The sequence below is a fragment of the Apaloderma vittatum genome, unplaced genomic scaffold (genome assembly GCF_000703405.1).
Source record: "Apaloderma vittatum isolate BGI_N311 unplaced genomic scaffold, ASM70340v1 scaffold11773, whole genome shotgun sequence".
NCBI lineage: Eukaryota > Metazoa > Chordata > Aves > Trogoniformes > Trogonidae > Apaloderma > Apaloderma vittatum.
Genome location: NW_009706443.1, coordinates 13,034 through 26,066, shown reverse-complemented (window position 1 = coordinate 26,066; position 13,033 = coordinate 13,034).

Here is a 13,033-nt window from a genome sequence, read left to right as displayed (position 1 = left end):
CTCAGGGTAAAAAGTATAAACAACAGAGTAAGATGAGAAGTCCCACTGCTGCCTGGTGGGGATGCACTCCATGCTGGGTTGGTGCAAGTGGCTTTCAGCTCCTCTGTACTCCTGGGATGTTTTGTTGCAAGGGAGAAACTACAGAGAGTTTTTCTGAAATGTTTTGACGAGAACCTCACGTAGTCTGTTGTTCTGTGTGTTGGGAGCAGGAGAAGGGTCAGATGTGTAAGCGATGGTGACTAGGTGTATGGATGCTATAGCTGCAAGTGCTGTTTTCCATACCAAGGTGGTCAAAGGCCTTCCTGGGATTTTGGCAGAAGAAATCCCCGATGTCTTTCTACAGCCCTGTCTGCTTTGTAACTCTTCCTTGGCTGTTACACACAGTCCTAATTGATACTGATGTGGATACAGTTTGCAGAAAACAAAAAATGGATTGAAAATGTGCTAGTTTACTTATTGAAACTTTTCTTTTGAAATGACAGCAGTGACTGAGGTCAGCTGCTTGATGAATAAACTTGCAATTAGCAAATAGGTATGTTTTTGGACGTCTAGTCAGTTTAGGCAGGCTGGGATGTCCCTTCAGTTCTGACTCTAGGCAGTGTCTTAATGCGAGAGTCTGGGAAGAAATCTGGAGGGTAAAACATTATAACACCATGATAACAGTCTCTTATTTGATGCAAATGTGGGGTTTATTTTTCTGATATGAGACAGATGGTTTTGTATGGGATGTCAGTGGCAAGGCTTTGGCAGTGGGGGGACTGCAGAAGGTGCCTCTGTGGAAGGAGGTTGGGATGTGCCTTGGCTCTAGCATTCACCACAGGACACATGTGGTCAGTCTGCTGTTCAAAGTGGTGGTGCCCCTGGGAAAATGTGATTAAGAAAAGGTAGGTAACATTTTGAATGTTGAATGAGTGTGTTCAGTAAAGACATGGAAGATCAGGTTTGCTTTTGTGTTAATTTAGGCACATTTTATTTGTCAATACTCTTGACTTAAATGATGATGAGGTCACATGTAGTGACAAATCAATGCAGAACACTATGAAATTCCAAAAGGTTCACATTTTTTTTCTTGCAACTGTATTCCCAAAGTAACTGCTCCCTGTGGAGGACTCAGACTCGAGCAGAAACTTGCCCAGAGGGACTGCGGCCCATGGATGAGCCCATGCTGAAGCAGGTACACCCCCGAAGAGACCACAGCCCATGAGGCACCTGTGGTGGAGCACAGGGAAGACCAGAAGAGAGAAACTGCTGTGTTCTGATCCCAACCCCCTGCACTGCCTGTTGCCTCAGCGAAGGCACTGAGCATACCCTGAAGTGGTAACAAGGTGGGACGAGAGGTGCCTGGAGTGATGGAGTGAAACCAGGCCTGGGAATGAGGGAGGAAAAATGTCTTCCCTGTGTATAAATGTTTGTTTCTATTTTTGAAAGAAAAGTCCAAATCACTACTCAAATATTTATACTGATTGACAACAAATTAAATTAAATTCCCTGACACAAGTCCGTTTTGCTCACAGCAGAAATTGGTGATTTATTTGCCTTTATTTCAAAAAAGTTTTCTCTTTCTTTTTTGCTGTTTACTCCTCCAACCCACTGAGGGATGAATGAACAAGTGGTTGTCCACCACAGATTTAAGGAGAAAATCACTATGTTTGGAGAGAGCAGTAAACTCTGTGAGAGTGGTGCACAAGGACATGAAAAACATAAAATCCACTCCTTGCCCATGGCCAGAATGTTACGTTACCATGTAGTCCATGTCCTCTAATCCTAGGCATGCTTCAGCTCCCAGGATACCCAGAAGTAGAGAACTGGACATTCAGAACTCTACTATTTTCGTTTATAGGGGTTATAGAGGTTATAAAGGTGACACTTCTGTTAAGTCAGCCCAAATCGTACCAGTTGGAAATAGCACGATGGGACAGAGCTCAGAAATGAGACACATCAAAATTGAGAAATGGACCAAGACTTCCCCTCAAAAATCAGCTTAACCACAAGTAACAAAGTGAGTATATTCACTTACCTTGCTTTGGAGACTTGATCTATGTATTCGTGATAAGATTATAGAAGGAGAATTCTGCTCTGAAATAATTTTTCTCCTATCCTGAATTCTGGTACTCCAGTGGTCCTTTTCACAGGGGTAGGTTTCTTTTAAGAGCTTGGTGACGGGCTGGGTTAGCTGTCATCTCCAGGAAAGTGCCTACTTCCTAGCAAGGTCTAACACAACTGTTGTTTGTAGCTCTGAAGTAGTATCTAGTACATAGACCAATTTCTGAATTCTTTATGTCCTTTGTGCATAATATCCTTTACTTACTTATCATTATTAAAGTCAATCTAAATTATTGAATTCTGCACTCCCAGCTTTTGTCTAGGAGTCAGCTGCGAATGTGGCAATGGGTGTCATTCACAGCCAGAATAGTACCATACATAGCCTGTGGAAGAGATTTGTTCTTTTTTAGTTGTGGTTTTTTTTTTCCAGAGGGTCATTAAGATGGTTGTTAAACTGCAGATTTTTGTTAAAAATGACCCCAGAATGCACTCATGCCAGACATTTGTGATAGAGCCTCTGATGTGAATACAGAAGCAGAGGTACAGAGAAGAAAAGCTGTTCTGGACTGCTAGCTTGTGGTTTGTAAACTGTTAGACTAAATAATTTTTAAAGTCTCACTCCCCCTTTCTGTTGCATGTCAGTGGCCTCATATTCTTCCTTTACAGCTTCTGACAAGTCATTTTCCCTTCACTCGCAGTTTTTGTGAGAGAGAGGTGTCACAGACCCTTGCTACAGAAAAAGGACTGTTGAACCGAGATGAGCCAGTGACAAAATTGCCAAACCAGTACACACAGATCTATCATTTCTTCTGATGGGACAGAGACTGGCCAAATCACTGACTTTGTGTAACTAAAGCAGTAGTAGAATTGCTGACCTGGCATTAATATATTTGGCTAATTGCTGACTTAACATCTGCTAGACTATAGGGTTGATGTTGTAAAATCACCATGGTTGAAACAGCTGCAGAGCGAGGGTGGAGTGATCAGTTATCTCTGGGTGAGCGTGGGGAGCTGACTGCTCCAGAAGGCAGCTGGGGGATGCGGGTGGAATGATGGGATGGATGCCTTTGGGACAGATTCAGAGCTGAGTCCCCAGGGATGATGAGCAATCTGGCTGCATAAATGAGGAAGCACAGAAGGTCACAGATCACCAAAACTGAGAGGATAAAACTGAAGATCAAAGAGCAAGAGGTAAGCTCAGCAGAACAGGACAAGCATTGAAGATCCCACTGTCTGGGAATCCACAGCTACGAAGGGGAACATCTTCTTTAGATGACCTTGACACATGCAGTGGGACACCCCTTATGAGCGTGGGCCCTAAGGGCCAACAGCTGCATCTTGCAGAACTTGAACTGACATATCTCAGGGTTTTGGGAGTGCTTGTCATGCCAAATAATACTACTTTGCTAATATTTATCATACCTGCATACTGCTAAGTTTTTCATAGTTAAATGCTTGTTAGGCTTAAGCAAACCTAACGGACATAATCTTATTCATCATTTCCTTACCCCTGAAGTACTTGATTTTATTGGGCAATTTCTCAGAGTAGGAGACTGCAAGCAGTGTGGGGCTGGGGCCTAAAGAGGCAGAGGCACTATGTGAACAGGCAGACAGACACTCGGTGTGTTCAGCCTATAGAGCTGTCTTTAAAGACTGGAGGGGTATCCAAGGGCACCTACACCATTCATAGCAAATCTATAAGGGGATTTATTCTGTCGTTCACAGATGAGAAACGTAGTTCTGGGAAAAGAGATACTTTCTGGAAAAAAAATTTTGCAGTCGCTGGTTGGCGATGGAGAACTAGCCTGACTGGGAATTACAATAACGTGAAGAAGAAGAAATGATTGTACGAAGGGATTAAAATTGAGAGAAGAAAATTATTAAAAGGAGATTCAGAAGGAAGCAATCCCAAGAGAACTGGATGAGAAAAGGCAGAAACTGCACAGGGAAAAAAAAAATCTTTAAGCTGCAGTATGGCCAGTGAAGTGACAGTGTAGCATTAAACTGAGCGCTGGATATCACTACAAAATCCACTAGATGACAGTGTGGAGTCTGCATTCAGCCCGACATTAACATCTGTCTGTTCTTTGAAGGTCTTTTGGCATTGTCTCAGCATGTTTTGCTATAAAATTAAAATTTGCAGTATGCCTCTGCTCATACCCAGGGCCTTCACATGTGTCCACAGAGAGAAGGTGGTCTTGGTCAGTACTAACGATACAGGTGACACTGACATGAAAGAATTGAGTATCACTTCTCCAGCACTGGCTGCTTTTTTCCTAAGCCTAGGGGTCTGGGGGCTTGCATTAAGTTGGGGAGTGATGATGGAAAGTGAGGTAAAAGATGAAGGGACAGCAACCATTCTCTGCTGTGCCTTGCAGTCATTCAAGGGGGCAGACTTTTTAGCAGGCCCTGTTGCAAGAGGACAAGGGGTGATGGTTTTAAACTAAAAAAGGGTGGATTCAGACTAGATATAAGGAAGACATTTTTTTACAATGAAGGTGGTGAAACACTGGAACAGGTTGCTCAGAGATGTGGTACAAGCCCCATCCCTGGAAACATTCAAGGTCAGGCTGGATGGGGCTCTGAGCAACCTGATCTAAAGATGTCCCTGCTCACTGCAGGGAGGTTGGGAGTAGGTGGCCTTTAAAGGACCCTCCCAACTCAAACTATTTTATGATTCTGCACTTCTGTTTGCACACCATGACCTCCCCATCACTGCCTCGGTGCATTCCCACAGCATGTGATACCTGGCCCAGCCATTCCCCACGGACCAGCGATTGATACAGCAAAGAAAAAGCAGGAAGGAAGAGACTAGAAGGTAGACAAGGATTAGATGTATGGTACAGTTTTGGCTCTTGTGGCTTTTCCAGTTCTGTATGAGGTAATAGGCAAAGCAAGGTAAGAACAAGTGGGGAAAACAACAGGTTTGCTTTCATGGCACTGGTTTCTCCATACAGCCTCTTCCCACCTAGGATATGATGTGACCCAGTGTACAGATATTATCGCTGTAGCTGTAGTTTGAAGGACGACTTACAGTTATGACTGAATGCCCAGCCAGGATTTACACTATAAGAAAAAGAAAATTGAAGCAAAGACTGTTTATTAAGAAAAATCAGTGCAAATTAGGTTTATGTAAATAAAGTGCTGTACGTATATAATGTAATTTTTATGACAACACTGTTTTGAAAATGTGCTGTCAGTGTAGAGGCAAAATACAAGTTAATGAATATGCAAACCTTGGTTGTGGTGATTAGCCTTGCTTTAAGGTGATACGTGGGATCTTTGTTGCTAAGTCCTGTCAAATATCCTTCATTTTGTAGGAAACCACACGTTTTCACCCCAATTTTGTGTTTCACACCAGTTCCGTGAGTTGTTCTCCATCCCTTTCTTGCAACATTGATGGTTTCTAGTTTGTGTTCCTGCAGTCCAGCCGAGAGGTTACAGTGGTGTCTTCTCGTGGTGGCCTCCCTGGGGCAAGAATGCTGCAGGGCATACAAACCATCCAGTTGCTGGCTCTGGGGCTAGGGTGATCACCCCCTTCCCTTCTGCTCTGTCTCTCTCCTATGAAAAAAAAGCCTTAGTTCAGGAGGCATGAATTATTAATGTGTTGTGCCACTTCTTGTAGCACCATGCACTGGAATCGCAGAGCACCCTGAATTTTGTCTTAGCCTGATACAGCCGCCTTGAAATTGGCACTTGGCAGTTGTCCTGGTGGTTTTGTAACACACAGGGGTTTAGGATTTTTGATTCATGTGCTGCAAAAGCTTGTCCTTATATGGGATAACATGAAGTTCCACGACTGAGAACGGATGGATTTTGTTTTGTTCTGCTTTTTCTTTCCATCTAGGGGAAGAATTGTCAGTTTAATTTTCCTTACCGCCCTTTCTGTAAAACACTGTGAGTGATCTTGCTTCATAACCAGCGATCCATGAGTCTTTCATGGCTTTTAGATCAGGTGACCGTGACTTTTAAATCCTGAGAAGGATTTAAAATCACAATGTCTGTGAATCTTCCTTTTCTTCTAAATTAACCATATATTGCAATTTCTTAAACAATTATTTCAGTCTCTTTACTTCTCAAACACAGGATAATTTATCATTAAAGGCTGCTTTGAACATAAAACTATTAGGATGCCCTTTATTAGAGTGGCTTACTGCGGCTCTCTTTCTAATGAATTTTTTGCTTTATGACTTGCTGGCTCAGTTTGGGCTCTTACTTTAAATCACACAATTGATTCAGTGTTCAAAGTCAGTTTATCAGACCGTATCTTCATGAAATTGCCTGCCAGCAGAGCAGTCTAGGCAATGAAAAATTAGGATAGAAAACAAAGTAGCCTTGTTCCTTGTTGGTTTAGTTTTGCTTTTTTTTTTTTTTTTTTTTAAATTGGTAAGCATTTGAGGTCTGCTTCTGCAACCCTTACCTTGTGGAAGGGAGGGGAGCTGCTGATGCCAGCCCAACAAAGGCAAAAGCAGGTAATTCTCTGGAGTGACATTGCTTCCCTCTGGAAGGGGCAATGAACAGCCTGGTACGGCGGCAGCTTTTCTGACGGGTTCGTCACAAGGCAGGTTCCCGCTTTCTATTTTTCCAGTGAGATGTCTGCAAACGCCTACGGCTGTAAATTCCTGTTGCCAGTGGTGTGTACAGGGAATGTGGTAGGCCCCAGGAAAGCCATCATTTGTGTTATGGGCGATGCGTAGCGAGTTTCCATGCCTGCCTTGCAAAGCTACTTGGCAGTAAAAGATACTTTACATGATACTGTAGTTGAAATTATCATAGAATTGTTTAGGTTGTAAAAGACCTTCACGATCATCGAGCCCAACCATTAACCCGGCAATGCCAGCTCCACTGATGATGAGAGACATCCTCTGAGAGGGTGAGTTTATGATAGATGCCGAAGGAAAAACATTTGTCTTCCCTTAGCAAGCCTGGTCTGACTGATGGTGAAGCAGACATCAAGGGATGTGAGGAGGGGGACATTTAAATCTGTGCTGGAGACGGAGCTGGGGTGGTGTGTACATGAGATACCTGCAGTTGTAGGGTCGAGGGTAAAAGCTCACCTGCCTCTGGATTAGGCAATCTCAAACAAGTTTATCTACTTTTATTTTTCAGTGCATCAGGCACAGTCGCTTGGCTGGGCCAGCACCTGGTTTCACACACACATTGGTGGTTTGTAGGCAGGAACAGAATCTGACCCTTTAACAAAGGAAAATACCATGTTGTAAAACCTCTTGGTATTTCTGGATTAAGAATTACCATGGTAAGTACTTCCTGAATGTGCACACATTTAATTTTGGGTACTTGGACGTTGCAAGGAAACTTGTAGTGTGGTACAAATACTTCTTGACTGCACAGTGCTGCTGAAAGGATTTTTAATTTGCCAGCAGAACTAAGACTTAAATAAGCATCCAGAAAATCCTGGGTTTTGAAGAAATAACTCACTTTACGTCATCTTTTCAGAGAAAAAATATTCATCTTAAATATGCATCAGATATTTATACAATTTTTAGTCACTTTTAATTTATTTTCTTATCATTCTTTTAGAAATATGTTGAGGTATGTTTAAGAAAACTGTGTATACTTCAGTCCCTTGATGCTGAAATAAAAAATAACTGGGTTGCTGTTTATGAAAATGACTTTCTTTGTAAGCCACAGTAGAAAGAATAATGACGCAAACGTTGGTAAGCAAAGCAGTGCTGTAATGGAGAGGAGGAGTTCCATAAAAATAAGTTGTTCTAGTGAAGAGGAGACTGGTAGCTACCTAGGATGTCAGAAATAGTATTTGACTTACCCGTGAAGTCTCTAAGGCAAATGCACAGCAGAAATGTTGGCAGTCCCCTAGTTCAGCTCACGTGACAGGCTTCGAGACTGTAAGAGGTAATTTCTAGAGCTGAGTGAAGAAGAGAGCCTGATAATGCAGCATTAATTTTGACCTAAATTGGAATGTAACTATGAAATGATTTTCCTTCAAGACTTTGTTCTAGAAATGCTAAAAATTCGCATCAGAACAAATCAGCCTGACATTCCTGACAGGGAAACACATTTTGCTGTAACTTCTTATGAATCTACAATAACACAGACCAAATTCTGGTTTTAGATAAGCTAGTGCAACCCCTCTTAAAGTCAATTTGTTGTGATTGACAACAGAACTTGGCTCTACAACAACTGAACGTTGCTGCACTGTCTAATAACCATGTAAATATCTTCCGTACCAAGCCGTATTATCTGAAAAGTCAGTCTTAAATTTAAAAATGCTTTGTTTAAAGTAATTTGTCACATATATGTTTTCCAACATTGTGCAATGCATCTTGTGTGTTGCTTTTGAGCAACCCGATGCTTACTATAATGCAGAATTTTCTGGTTAGACACATTTTCCATAGCACTGTGAGAGTCCTGTGGCACCCAAAATGCACCATCCATGTTGTTTAAATAAAGAACATACTGAACTACATCAGGGAAACCAAGACATTATGAAAGAATGGAGATTGACGCTAACTCATATCATACATTGCATTGCAATCAACAGTTCAATTTATTGTAGAAGTGATTCAGAATGAAATATTTTTGGGTCACTTGGAAGAATACTGAACATTACTTCAATTTAAGTCTGTTTCACATTGACTTCAATGAAGATAATATTTCATTTTAATTATATCAATTGTAAACTGTATTTTTCCTACTGGAAAATTTTAATTCTGCAAAAGTTGCTTTTATGTCAGGAAATGAACTAATTGTTCAGTGCCCAAAAGACTTTGCAATTGACTGCTCCTGTTAACAAAACAGGGCCCATACTGCAGAAAATATGACCTGTTGTCTTTGATGTTATGAGTGTCATCAGAAAGAAGGAAACACATGATCAAGACTACTGTGAGCTGTAATTAAGCTTTGTCCTCCTGTTGACCCAGTTATCAAAAGCTATTTTCCCATGTGTACTGGAAAAATCAAAGTAAGGTTGATATGACACAAATGATACAGCTGAGTTCGGAAACTAGCATGTAGAAACTATACCAAAAAAAAATAAATCAGAAGTATATTTCTTGCCAGTTTAATGGTGCTTGACGAAAAATGTATACCAGCAAAACCAGACAGGGTGATGATAAATTACTTTTAACTAGAACCTCAGTTCATTGGGTAGTGCTTTAATATTTTTTGAAGAGTAAATAAACAAAAAGCTAGTTAAAGTCACCAGAAAAAATTTGGCTCTTATCTGAGGATCTTATCCAATTATCTAGGCTTGTGACAAGCCTTCCATTACCTGGCAAGGCATGGAGGTCTTTGAGGAAAGCCATCTGGTAGCAGAAGACAGGGTATTTAAAAAAAAAAAAAGAATTATTTGATGATCTGTTTCTAGAGAGAGTGAGAAATTCCAGGTGGCTGCCTAGAAGAGGGGGGGAATGTTGAAAAAAGCTGAGGAAAGGAATTGCATGCAAATCTTGCTGTTTGTCCTTAGCATTGTGTAATTTCTTGATCAGTCTTTAGAGTAAAACTTGTGTTTAGACGTTCCTCAAAAGGCTCTATGAATAACTTGCTCTATCACATCACGCATGGAAAGGGAAACCAGACCGAGCCTGGGTTACTTTATGGCTGTGCAAAAGCTGCAGATAAAATACGAATGAGCGAGTGCTTGTTTTCTAGGTTGGGTAGCTGAACTACATCGAGTTGTTGGCTGCAGAGCATTTGTTTGACATAGGAACTAAGAGCCCTGGATGTGAAGGACACAATGCTGAGGAACAGCCAGCCCTATTTGCACAAGATACAGGAAAATCAAAGTTTGGGGTCAGCATTGTGGCTTCTGCAGATGAAGCTTTTATCCAGGGCTTTACCAGTTGGATTAAAGTTTATTCATTCTGCTAAGAAACTGGGGGAGTAGATGATAAATGGAAGAAGAGACAGGAGATGGCAAAGAACTATTAAAATCTGCAAATCATTATATGAGTGTCTGTTCTGGATTTAAATGTGTTAATATAAATTAATTATGAACTTGCAATCAAAGTGAAAAGATGGAGTATTTATGGAAGGGGTACCAATCGGTATAATCTAAAAATAAAGTACTTTGGGCTGAATAAGAGGAAAAATGGGGCCAAAAAATTCCAGTGATCTATCTCCAGCTTCCACGTTTTGATGATTATTTGACTGAGTTTGTTCTCCAGTGCTGCAGAATATTATGAGATCAAAAAGGCTGACCCATATGGAAATTTCTGTTGGAAAATAAATCCTGATCCTACTTCTTTTCTGAAACCAGTGAGGTTTGGTAAAACAAATCACAGAAGCATAGAAAAATGCACCTGAAGAAACTATTTGAGAACTTCTTCCTTTTCCAACTTATCTTCTAAATATATATATACAACCCTTCTGTCCGGACACTGGCACTGGGGACATAGGTCTATGGAAGAAGGAAAATGCCATTAAAAGAGTCAAACAGAATCTATTAGGATTCCCTCTAACAATGTATAAATGACCCCCCTCCCAAGGAAATGCTGAAACATCTCAGTTGACACATGCTGAAAGAAATCCTGAAAGAAATAAATATCAACCACCTACTCCTAAGTTTTAGCCTCTGACAGAATTTAAAGAAATACAGACATTAAATGGGTGCAAAATTCTCCTTTGTATCTAGGCCACTTAAGTGGACATTGCATTGTATCAAGATACTTTTTAGATCTTCATACACAGCAATGTGATTTAAGTTTCAGTAGTATGCATAATAACAAAATCAATGAATAATCACCCTCTTTAAAGAACAACTTTCTAAAGTGGCAAAGCTCAGTGGGGATATAAAGAATCTCTAGTATGTACCTGGATAATATAAAATAATTTTTAGTTTGAAAAAAATTAATCCTAAGTGTCCTGTAAATGGAGATGAGTATTAAAAATCTTTCATATGCGTGTATCATTTGAAGAATAATTTCTCAGAATTTGTTACAGAAACACTGAGGTAAAACAGTTTATTATTTCTCTGAGGAAATTGATTTCTCTTCTAACAATACTAATTTCTTACAGTACCTATCTGTCAAGATGGTCCTAGTAATTATCATTCCTTATCGTAATGGAAATCAGATCTCCTGTTGATCGATTTCCTAATACATCTTTGGCATTGGCTGGGATGTGAGCTGGAATGTAAGTTAAACACTGATGCATAAAGTAGTACTTTGGTTTAAGTGGCATCATCTTTATAATGTGAAGAAAATCACTGGGTGTACATGGGACCTCAAGTCTTTAAATCACCTTATAATTTCTATGCATGTCCTCAGTTTATATGATTTGTCTATCAAATTTTGAATTCAGTCAGTTTTGGAAAAAAAACTCATTTTTTTTCCTACTCCTGGTTAGGGAGAGAAATGACAGATCTGATATTGTCATCATTTTGCTGTATTGACTCCTCACAAAATGTAGTCCTCCACAGAAAATCTGTTGCTGCAAACAATAGAAAGAAATATGATTTCATTGGAGTGCTGCTTTCATCCTTTACAGAGGAGATCTGCTTCCTTGTGTTTTCTTTTTTATTCTCATTTGTAGATTTCTGTTGTTTTTGTGTCTCTGCTCCTATGTATGCAAAATACATAGATTTTCTTTAAGGAAGAAGTAGTATTGCTTCTGCATGTTTGATGGAAACAATCAGCACACATTATTCTAATATGATTTCCCATTTCTGACTATATAGCATTTGTATATAGAATTTGTAAATTCTGACCAAATAGCAGATGAACAGCTGTACTATATCAGGACAGAGGATGATACATCCTGTCTGAAGTGTTATATCTCTGCTCTGGCCTTAAAGAAAAAGCCATAAAACCAGGGCAATCTTGGATTAATTTTATTTTTCTGAGATACTCCTCCAGTTTCCAGCAATTTCTGATTTAGAGACTTTCTGATCTACAAACTGTACAACATCTATGTCATCCTGTCCAGCTGACCATAACAGACCTTGCTTCTATGAACCCACCTAGTAGCTCTTGGAATTTATTCATGCTTCGGGCATCCAAACAAAACAGGATGCCGTGTCCTGCAGTGCAATTAGGCACTGCATATGAAAGTGCTTTTTTCATTTGTCTTTGACCTGCTGATTTCATTTAGTGCCCTGTAGTTCTTCTCTCATGAAAAATAATGACTAATCATTCCCTTGCCACCTGCTCCATGAGATTTATGTTTTTCTAGGCCTCTATCATGTTCTCATTAATCTCTATTCCAAGCTGAGGAAATCGAATCTCTTCACTTTTCTACGGTGAATTTGTTTCCTATTTCTGACCAATCTGACTCTCCTTACCTGTATACTTTCTAGTTGTAAAATCTTATTTTTGAAGTGACCAGAGCTTCACACAAGACTGGGTAAACCGTATCTTTATGGAATACCAAATGATGGTTTCTGTTCCCTTCCTGGGGATTTGTTTTGATGGTTGGGGAGTAGGAAGCTTCACCTTCCAAAGAACTACCTGTGGTGATATAGGAGAATACTTTACCTGGTGATAAAAGCTGACAGGAGAACTGGCTGTTGGGAACATGGAATCAGGGCCACTCTTCAACACGTGTGCTGCTCTGCGTTTGCCAGTGCTGCATTTCTTCGACCCCTCTGTTAGCCATGGGGTGCTGGGAGATCTTTCTGTGTCTCCTGGCTAGGAAGTTCAGTTCTGCCACTGTGAAACACTGGTCCTTCTGGAAAAAAAAACCAAAAACAAACCCAGAAAGGATAGAGGTTTTTTTGCCATATTTCCAATAAGTTTATTTTTTCTTGTGTTTGCCTCCAGTTGTTAAGCAGACTAGGGTAAAAGAAACAAAAGTAAATACAAGATTTTTTTTTTAGCTTGTTTTGCTTCATACATTGCCAGGCAAACCATTTCTTTCAATTACAAACTGAAGGCAGAGGCTACAGGTAGGTTCCCTGACTGTGGAGTCTCCATGAATAAAATTTTCAAGAACATAGAATCATAGAATCATAAAGGTTGGAAAAGACCTCTAAGATCATCAAGTCCAATCGTCAATGCAACACTTACCATGA